This window comes from Diabrotica undecimpunctata, chromosome 4 (genome assembly GCF_040954645.1).
Source record: "Diabrotica undecimpunctata isolate CICGRU chromosome 4, icDiaUnde3, whole genome shotgun sequence".
In the NCBI taxonomy this organism is placed as follows: domain Eukaryota; kingdom Metazoa; phylum Arthropoda; class Insecta; order Coleoptera; family Chrysomelidae; genus Diabrotica; species Diabrotica undecimpunctata.
In genome coordinates, this window is record NC_092806.1 from 18,068,093 (window position 1) to 18,078,872 (window position 10,780).

Below are 10,780 nucleotides of genomic sequence, written 5' to 3' on the forward strand. Positions count from 1 at the left end.
CACACCTAAAAGTATAGTCTAACATGTCAACAACTTCATATCAGTGAACGATAGAATCCTCTTGTTATAAATAAATACATCACCGATGAACACTAACATTATACAATTTTATGCACCCACAGCAGACCACAGTGATGAGGAAATATCAGAATTTTACAAACAAATAAGCAACTTTATAAGAGATATACTGAGACATGAACTCCTTATAGTCATGGGAGATTTCAATGTTAAAATAGGTAACGGAAAAGAAGGACAACATATTGGTCCTTATGGATTAGGAGAGAAAAATCAACGAGGAGAAACAATGAGTATCTTTGCAGCTGAACATGACTTAATCGTGCTAAACACATTTTACAAACTATCACCAAGACGCCTGTATACGTGGAAATCACCTAGAGATAACGGAGAAGACGTTATTATAAGAAACCAAATAGACTATATACTTGTTAACAAAAGATATCGAAATAGTTTAAACAGTGTTAAAACCTGCCCAGGCGCTGATATTTAATCTGACCACAATCCTTTAGTGAGCGTGTGTAGAACCAAGTTAAAGAAAACAGGCGGAAAAACTCTAAAAAAATATGACACGAGAACAATTTTATGAAGAACGAAAAAGGTAAGAATAAGACATGGATGACGAGAGAGATTCTGCAGCTGATGGAAGAAAGAAGGAAACACAAGAACAATAACTCTATGTATAAAACAATACAACTATATATACAGAGAAAGATCAGATAAGACAAACAGAAAGACAGAAATAGGAGCAGCCATAATATCACTAAAAGAAGGGAGAGCTCCAGGACCAGACGGAGTGCAGTCTGAATTTCTTAAACTTGAAGGTGATGTGAACTAGCCACCGAGATTGTGCGATTTAACCCCATTAGACTCTTTCTTGTGGGGTTTTTAAATCGTGGTTTGATGCAAATAAACCACAAATCACAGCGACCCTCAAAGCCAACATAAACCATGCCATCTGTCAAATTCAGGCTGATTTATGTAATGAGTGAAATAGCTTCCGAACAATATACTTTTTAATCTAAAGAGTTTATTATTTTATTGTTAGGTCACGTAGTTACCGTACAGATATTGAAGAGAAATAAAAATATCTAGGAAGTACAGATTACTCTTAAAAAATAAACTCACCTCATGTTCTTTCACCACTTCTCAACTTCAGACATTTTATCATTCAACTGCGATCTTAATTCATCGTTCCTTTTGGTCAGTGAGGTAATTTCGTGTTCTTTTAAGTCAAGGTGAGCTCTAAGATCGAGGTGATCTTTTCTCAAGTTTTGTTCGTTTTTGGCATGATTTGTACAACGTTCTTCCAACTCGGAATTCTAAAGTAAACATCGATTACAACAAGTGGACCAAAATTATAAAATATATTTTTAAAAAATAACAGATTATTAAGTAAATTTACCTCTTTTTCTAATCTCTGGACATATACATTCAAATGATTGTTATCTTTCTCATAGAAGAGCAATTTTTTATTTAATTCTTCAATTCTTTTCTTTTCAACGTTGATTTCTTCTTTGAGGTCATCGACACAATTTTATTTTCTTGAAAATGATTTATTTGCTGTTCGCTAATAAAAACATAAGTTTAGTCACATTAAGAATTATCAAATTGCCGTTAAGTTGATATATAAATAAATCAGTTACTATTTTAAGTACTTATATAGTTGTTTTCATATCACCGTAGAGTAATAATTTGCCGGAAATGGTTCAGTCTGTTTAAGCAAACATAATTTTCAATATTTAAATGGTTTCATCTAAAAAACTTTAAATAGTACTGTTTTGTATAAAACTTAATGAGGTCGCTGGTTAAATGATATTCGATAAATAATAATAACGAAAAAATGTAATAATTTGTTTGTAAGTAAATTAGCGAAAAATAGCAAATGTTCGTAAATGGATATGTAAAATAAAATGCAATTGAAATAACAATTGGCAGATTTAATATCTTATTGTCAATTCTATATGAGATTCACTTACCTTTTGTCTGTGGTTGGGCCTCGCTCGGAGTTTAAGGTCTAAGGGTAAAAATGGGATGCACACCCGACGCTGGTTTGCTTGCTTGTGTTCTTGACGAGAGGTTGGTGTAGAGTGGCCGATCATACGAAACAAAATACGCGAATCCATTGGGGTGGTTCTTCTGTTCTTAGGACCTCCGTGAATAGCCGTAAATTAAGCTTAAAGTAGCATTTTAAACTTTCTACACAAAGAATGGGTACATTTCCTTAAGGACTCTGAAGTGTTTGGGTTGATAAATGTTTCCCAAAAACATGTTGTTTTCAGACAAGTGAATTCTCAGAACTTGACAATAATTAATCAGCCAATTTGAGTTCGAGAATTTAAAGGATGAACTAAAGCCATATTATACTTAGCTAATATACTATGATTAAATAAAAGATTTAAAACTAAATAAGGTCATATTCTGAATATTAAAAATAAAATATTTAAATGAGTCTTGACACTTTTCCAAACAAGTACCTTTAAATATTTGACACACTCCGTCTTACATACTAAATTATAATTTATTACTCTACATTGACGTGAAAACGACCATAGTGATGGAAGTGAGTACCTCTGTAATCTGAGTTTATATTTCTCGAGATTATCCTGTAGTACATCATTTTGGTCTTCTGTACAAGCTAACTGCATCTTTAAATCTTCATTTTCTTTTAATACTTTATTTAACTGATGTTGCAGCTGTTTTACTTCCTCTTCTAAAATAGTTTTCTCCGGACCTCCTACGAAATATCCATGTGGAAAAATCTGTTATAATTATATTCGTAAACCATATAAGAGTATTCCATTAGCAACATGCCATACTATACTTACTATTCGTTATATAAAAATGTCATTTTTTGTATATGTACATCTAAATACTGGTTCTTAACTGATATAGTTTACTACGCTATTCTGACGAGCATAACATTAGGGTCAACCTGTAGTTTGTAGTTTTTTTTCGGTTGTAACATAGTTTATAGTACATTTGAGAATGATTGATAGCACAAATTTTATTGCGCGTGAGATAAAACCCAATATAACATCATAAAACAGTGATACAGATTTTCTAAGCATTGTTCTTAAAATTTTTGGGTTTTACTTAAAATTTATATCAATTTATGTCAATTTATAAGCCCTGAACTTTCTTAAACAGGATGATTATAGTTAGTTAGTTGTTGTTAGTTCTATAATAAAAGGGGATATTAATAAGTGAACTGCAATAAGTAATAAGTGTGGTAAAAAGTCACAAACGTCTAATTTTACTCTGTGAAATTAAAGTGTCCCTTAACAGTACCAATTAAAACTTTAGAGTTAAATATACATTATGCTCTTGTACATGAACATTTTATAAGTAATGTTCGGAGTATAGTTTCTAAGTGTTCAGATACGACCGGAGTTGGATAAGCAACTATTTAAAGACTTTGAATACAACGAGGCATATATGACATCTATATTTAAGAAAGGAGATAGAAAAGATAGAACAAGCGATTAAAGGCAAAATCGGGGAGGATCAGGCAGGATTCATGGCAAGAAGATCATATATAGACCACATATACACACTGGAACAAATGTTGGAAAAGAAAAAAGCAAAAAATAGAGATATAAATTTGGAATTTGTGAACCTGAGAAAGGCGTATGACTCTGTATCAAGGTCAGAACTATGGGAGGCAATGTACAAATTAAAAATACAGACGGAACTCATAGAAGCTACAAGAGCTCTGTATAAAGAAAATAAAGTGTTCATTAAAATGGGAACAAGAATCATAGGAGACTTCACCACAACAAAAAGTCTCCTGCAGGGTTGTTCCACATCTGCAACCCTATTCAAAATATACTTAGAGAAAGCCTTGACGACATGGAAAACAAAATGCGAAGGCATGGGAGTACCGGTACGGAACGAATACCTATATATGTTAAGCTTTGCAGACGATCAAGTAGTGATTGCGCAAGACGACCTCAGCTACATCATGAAGAAACTACAAGAAGAATATACCATGGCTGGCCTAGATATTAATCTCGCAAAAACAGAGTACCTATCTATAAGTGAAGAAGATATAGAAGATCTACAGATTGACGACAACGTAACAATCAAAGGAAATGATAAATTCAAGTACTTGGGGTTTATAATCACAAAAAAAGCAGAGGAAGAAATTAAGCAAAGATTAGGACAAACAAGAACAGCAATTCGAAAACTTAACTCAGTATGGTGGGATAGACACCTAAATATGAAGACAAAAACACAAATTTATAAAATATTAGTGCGAAGTATTTTGACATATGGGGCTGAAAATTTGATTATAAATAAGAAAAAAGCAGTAAGATAGTAGCAACAGCGATAGAATGCCTGCGAAGATGCTGCAGAGTAACAAGAATGGATAGGAGAAGTAATGACGAAATAAAGTAAAGAACATCAATAGAAACAGGCATACTAATATAGATAGAACAAAAAAGTCTAAAGTAGTATGGACATGTAAGAACTAGCGACAACAGATGGATAAAGAGGATAGCCGAAAGGAGCCCCATAGAAAAGAGGAAAAGAGGACGACCGCGAAGATCCTGGAGGAACGAAGTAGACGACGCCATGAGTAAAAGAGGCCTCAACGATGGAGAATGGGATAACAGAGAGAGATGGAAATGGTTTATGGAACGGTATGTACCGTTCAGAAGATGGCAACTTTAACTGTATGTTTTTGTCAAAAAATACAACATTGTTTATTTAACCCATGGAATAGGGAATAATTTTGGCAACCAAATAAATATATCGCAGAAAGTTTTTAGACGAAGTAATGGTTGTATTGTACGATGGAGATAATGCATAAGATACAAGAGAGCAGCTTACCTTGCAAAACTTAAGGTCTTACAATTTAAAATCAACAATTTTTAATTTTGCTGCAGCATGGGAGGAGGTGAAAGAGCAAACATTAAAAATGGTTGAAAGAATTTGTTTGATGGCCAAGATGCAGACTGCAGACATAGATTTAGAAGGGTTGGAACTTACTGATTTCTGTAGGACAATACATAACAATACCGGAGAAAATGTAGCTGAGGAAGGATGTTTTACAATGGTTAGAAGTAGATGAAGGTGACCTTGGGTATAACCTCATGACTGAAAATGTAATAGCAGATGAAGTTATAAACCTAAAAAATGAGGATAGAAGTGAAGATAGCTAAGAAGACGACAAAACAACAATGCCAAAAATGAAGTTATCAGAGTAAGATCGCATCTCGACAATCTGATAACATTTATTGATTATCCATCAGATAACGAAGTTCAACTGTATTCTCCGCATTTTCGTAATTTTAGAGAGTTGATCACAAAAAACAGCAAACATCAAAAATGCAAACAAAAACTTGATTCTTTTTCAAAACACGATTACCGACAGCAAGCGCGTCGATATCAACAGCAACGTCATTTCACGACTAGACTTTTGTTTGTATTTTGTATTTTTTATATATGTATATCTAAATACAGTGTATATACATATTTAAAAAAAAGTTTTTTGAGTTATTTTAAACATATTTTTATATAACGGACTTTCGGCTTTAACGGACACCCTGCCCTCCAAGTAGTCCGTTATATCAAGGTTTTACTGTATTACGTTTTGTCTGTATTGACCAACCCTGCATTTAGACCTTTCCTATAAAATTTGTGATATTAATCATTTTTAAATGTACTATTCCAACTGATTGATTGCTCGATTTTGTTGGTCAAACTTTATTGAAAGTACTGAAAATGAACAATTTTATTTGATATGCTAACTGATGAAAATGAGTAATTTTACTATAAGCTTTTCGTTGAAGCAAAATCATTTTACGGACTTCAGTAGTGAGTTTTCCCTTTTCTAGCAGTGATAATAAAATGGCCATATTTTTTTTAAAATGCTGCATATTAATTTGTAATGCCTTAAATTAAAGCCGTGTTATTCCCCAAAAAAATGAGATTAGTAAAACCGGATCGGCTCTACTGTTGTTAAGATATGATAATTTGTTTACTCCAAAAACTAAAAATGTTGTGATGTGTATATACGTAAGTGCAGTGAATTATTTAGCGATGTGCAGTGTCCCCAAACGTAAAAAAATAAAATCGGTAGAATTTTTTTAAAAAATCGGTAGATTGTGGAGTAAAATCGGTAGATCCTTCAAAATAGAATATTTTGTTTAAATTTCATAATGTTTTGCAATTCGTTTATTTAAGAAAAAATAAAATATGTTTATTCATTTAAATCTAATAAAATAAAAAAATGAGAACCGAGATACTGAACATAAAACGATAACATTGTGACTAGGAATCGAATACTTATCCGAGAACCTAAAATTCGAGTATAAAAAAACCCTTTTACAAGGAAATATACAATAAACAGACTACCGAATTTTTTCGTGAGGTGCACTCGGAAGCTTAGATTAACTATGCGTTGTTCCGGTTTTCTAACTTGACAAATTCCCAGAACCAAGCGGTCGGGATCACAATGGATTTGGATTCATTTATTGTATTATTAGCTTTTATGACATCATGTACTTTGTAAAGTACCGCTTAGGTATAGGTATCATTTAAGAATAAATTTTGGAATGTTTTCACACGGTTTCGTGAATACACAAAAATGCTCAATGCAAATTACACGTATCGCAAGAAAAATTGTTTTGTCTCTTACATATTTCGTCTCAAATATAAGAATAATTAAATTTCTATCTGAATATAAGTCGGTAGATCGGTAGAAAAACGTCGAAATCGGTAGATCTACCGATTTATTGGTAGGTTTGGGAACACTGGCGATGTGGTAAATTCTGCTTTGGGGACTGAGTTTTTTAAAACAAAACCTACTTCAATACAAAATGGCATCATAAGGACAAACTAATGTGAAAAGTTTAACGAGTCAACATCAACTCTTGGCATATTTTTTGTCAATGGAATACTCTAACTACTTCACTAAAAACACATTATTACCTATACTAATTTCTTTGGCTTGCTTTGTGGGTGAGAGATTGTAACTGGATACATTTGATAAATTCAGAAGACCTTCACAACTGAGAAGCTTCTGTCCAAAACTTGCACGAGGGGTTGACTGTGAGTATGGAAGTAGTTTTTCATCCAGTATACTTATATGACTGCAAAAACGCATTTTTATTAAATACATACAGACAATTGCTATAATCACTTTAAGAATGAGTCCACCTTATAAATAAAAAGTAATACGTAATACTCAAAATTGTTAGGAAAACTTGTTGATAGGTCTCATCACAATATGTTATTAAATTTTTGGCAGATTTGAGCAGACCTTTACTTGATGTAAATCCATATTATAAAAAAAATATTCAAACTAAACTTTTTTAAAAATTCCAGTGTATATATTTACGTATGACATGTTTCACCACCCTGGGCTTCATAACATGTTAAGGTACAACTCGCTTAGCTGAAAAGAGAAGGATTTTGTGCTACGGACTATGCAAACGATCTAGTTATAGTGGTTAGATGTACGCAAGACCGTGTTATTGCTGATGTAGGGCGCCTTAAACCTAGTAACTACCTAGTGTTCAAAAGAATGACTTTTTGTAAAACTTTTATAAAACTTGGGCATTGTTTTATTTGCTAATAATTTGAGAACTATTTTGTCCATTCATTCTTAGAGAAAGGCAAAAGGTGGGAAGACGAATATCTTTGCTTCAGAATCTGAGGGAATGCTTTGGATGCAGCAGCATGGAGCTGTTTAAAGCGGCAGTCAAAAGATTCCCATAGCCATAATAGTTTACAACGTTCGATAGAAGATGGAACTAAAAGAAGAAAATTCCTCTTAAAATAGTGTCGCTGTTTATCCGTCTATGTGGTCTCTCTTCTGGAAACTTCTTGGTACAAGGAATAACATAATTGAATTTGGAGTCAACAAGATGGACAGGCCACGTGCACAGACTGCATAACGATAGACTTGTAAAACTGGTATGTGAAGAGATTCCCACAGGCAAAAGACCACTCGGACGTCCCAGAATGCGATGGAGAGATAACATCCAAGCAGATCTCCGGAAAATGAACATTCCATTTGACCCTAAGTTGATGGAAGACCGAACAAATTGGAAAAAAGTTGTACAGTCAGTCAAGACCCACCCAGGGTTGTAGCGCTACGTGATGATGATATGACATATATGTACTGATTTTCTATTATTTTAAGGATATCAATATGCAGTTGATCTGGCCCCGGGCTTTTTCCGTTTCTGGTGTTCTTTAAGCATACAATATTTCTTCCTTTGTAATTTCTATACTTGTTTCTCTGTCCTCGAAAGATATGTCTTGTAGATTTCCTCTTTCATCGTCGAAGAGCTCCTCCATATATTCTTTCCACCGTTTTAGCTTTTCGTCAGTCGTTATCATAGTATTTCCATTTTTATCTAAAAGAGTTGTGTTGTGGTTTCTTTTTTGCAGTCCTGCCATTTCTTTAACCTTTTTATGTAGGTTGAATAGGTAGTATTTGTTCTGAAGATCTTTTAACTCTTTACATTTTTCCTCATCGTAAGTTTGTTTTGCCTCTCTTGTCATTTTTCAGATTTCATTGTTAATGATTTTGTAATTGTGACTGTGTTTGTTCTTGGCTTGTCTTCTTTGGTCCATCCTGCCGAATATTTCGTCAGTCATCCAGTTATCTCTCTTTGTTATCGGTTCTTTAATATATCTTTGCATGGAACGAGGAGGCAGTTTTTTATCGTTTCCCATTGTTGGTTCATCTCGTAGGTGTTAGTATCTAATTTATCAAAGTTTTCGTATATTTTCTGTTGGAGTTTGTCCTTTCTATCAGCTTCTTTCAGTTTTCTGAAACATCTAATTTTGGAGTTCTTTGGGGTTTTCTAACGCGTTTTAGCTTACGTGTGACATTAGCGAATAGTGAGTTATGGTCTGATGTAACATCTGCTCCTGGATATGTTTTAACTGATTTGATGGTTTTACGTATTTTTTTTTTGAAAAGTGAAACATGGAAAATCAGCTGAGCTAACGTAGCGGGAGCTCGACGCCACATGGCGATCCTGCCATACCAGCACACAGGATAATATTCATAATACTCATGGCTATTTCACACGCATTCGGCAATATGTTTTCGTAATTTTTTTATCATAATTTATGCCATAATTATCATAGCAACATGTTTCTTTTTATTAATTTGATAGACACAACTATTCCTTTCATCATCATCAGTGGTGCTACAGCTCTAGTTGAGCCTTGACCTTCCCCAGTCTATTTCGCCAGTCGTTTCTGTTCATCGCCAACCGTTGCCAATTTGCCGCGCCGATTTTCCTTGCGTCCTCGTCCACACCGTCTCTCCAACTCAGTCGTGGTCTGCCTCTACTCCTATTTCCCACTGGGACCGATAATAGAGTTCGTCTGGGTGGGTAATTTTCATTTGCTCTTGACACATGTCCAGCCCATCTAAGCCTAGCTATTTTTATGAAGGATATTACATCTCTACCATTTACTATTTTTTTATACTTCTCGTACAATTCGAAATTATATCGCCTTCTCCAAATACCATTCTCACAGAATGCGCCTATTATTCTTCTTAGTATCTTCCTTTCGAAGACGAGCAGAAGATTTGCGTCTGTTTTGGAGATGGTCCATGTTTCTGACCCATATGTCAGCACTGGTAGGATGAGTGTTCTATATATTATTAGTTTGGTTTTCTGGCTTAAATTTCTGTTTTTTAGCTGCTTGCTTAGTCCAAAATAACATTTGTTTGCTAGCAGTACCCTCCGTTTTACTTCTTCAGATGTGTCATTATCGTTTGTTATGAGAGAACCCAAATATGTAAACTTATTTCAACAACTATTCCTTTATCGTAAATTAATTTCGGTTTACAATTAAACATTCAAACAAATAACATATAATAATGGATAAAACGTTAATATTATTGATAACATGTTTTTATACAAACCATTAAAGGAGTCTATCTAACACTAAATAAAGAACTAATAATAAAATATATACTTCCTGCACTTTTAATGGCTAAGATTAAAGTCAAAAAACTTTTTTAAATACATACGAGTATAACCTTTACCAGGAGTTCAAAACAACAACAAATGTATTAATATTAAAAACGATAAATCTAAATTAAATAATAATAAAAATGAGTAGTTCAAAAACTTAACGTTCCAAATTTTAAATTGAGTAATAACTAACTAAAGCCTAGTTCGCACTATGCTAGTATTTTAGTCGAGTAGAGAGTACTTTACTATAGTTTATTTTTATGAACGAGAGAGTAATTAGCATAATTTTAACTGGTATAATCTGGTATAACTGGTATAATTATAGCTCCGACCACTCCATGGGCGTGCTCAAGATTAATTGAAAAATTATTTTGAATAATTGTAAAAAATAAATGAATTATTTCAGTGTTATAAAGTGTTATGTGTATGTAAACAAAAGTGACCTCTTTTATCACACATTATATTAGAACTGACTGGCCTACATTAAAAAGGGTTTTAAAAAATTCACATTTTTTTTAATTTTTAAAAATTACAAAAGAGAAAAAGAGTTTTTAAAACCGTCTAAGGTATGTTAAATAGATGAATAAAAATATTAATATAAAACTTACAGCTACTTGTTACAAATCCAAATCAGATTCAGAAGATGAACTTTCAGAACCAAGATTTATAATAACTGGCTCGATCATTTTATCAATAATATTGTCCAGCTTCCACATTTTTTCCTCTTCTTTAATAGTGTGATTTACTGCCTTTTCCCAGTTTTCAGGTTTTACATTATTTACGGCCTCCAAAAACAACTGTTTAACATC

General features: G+C 33.2%; 1 protein-coding gene across 1 annotated transcript in view; it reads right to left on the reverse strand.

The window, feature by feature from the left end:
• The window catches only part of LOC140439257 (uncharacterized), a 48,832-nt gene extending 47,498 nt beyond the window's left edge, over positions 1 to 1,334 (reverse strand). The window contains exon 1 of the mRNA XM_072529058.1: positions 1,144 to 1,334. The gene's annotated coding sequence lies outside the window, so the exon portion shown is untranslated. The remainder of the gene's footprint in view (positions 1 to 1,143) is intronic.
• Between the last annotated feature and the right edge of the window lie 9,446 nt (positions 1,335 to 10,780).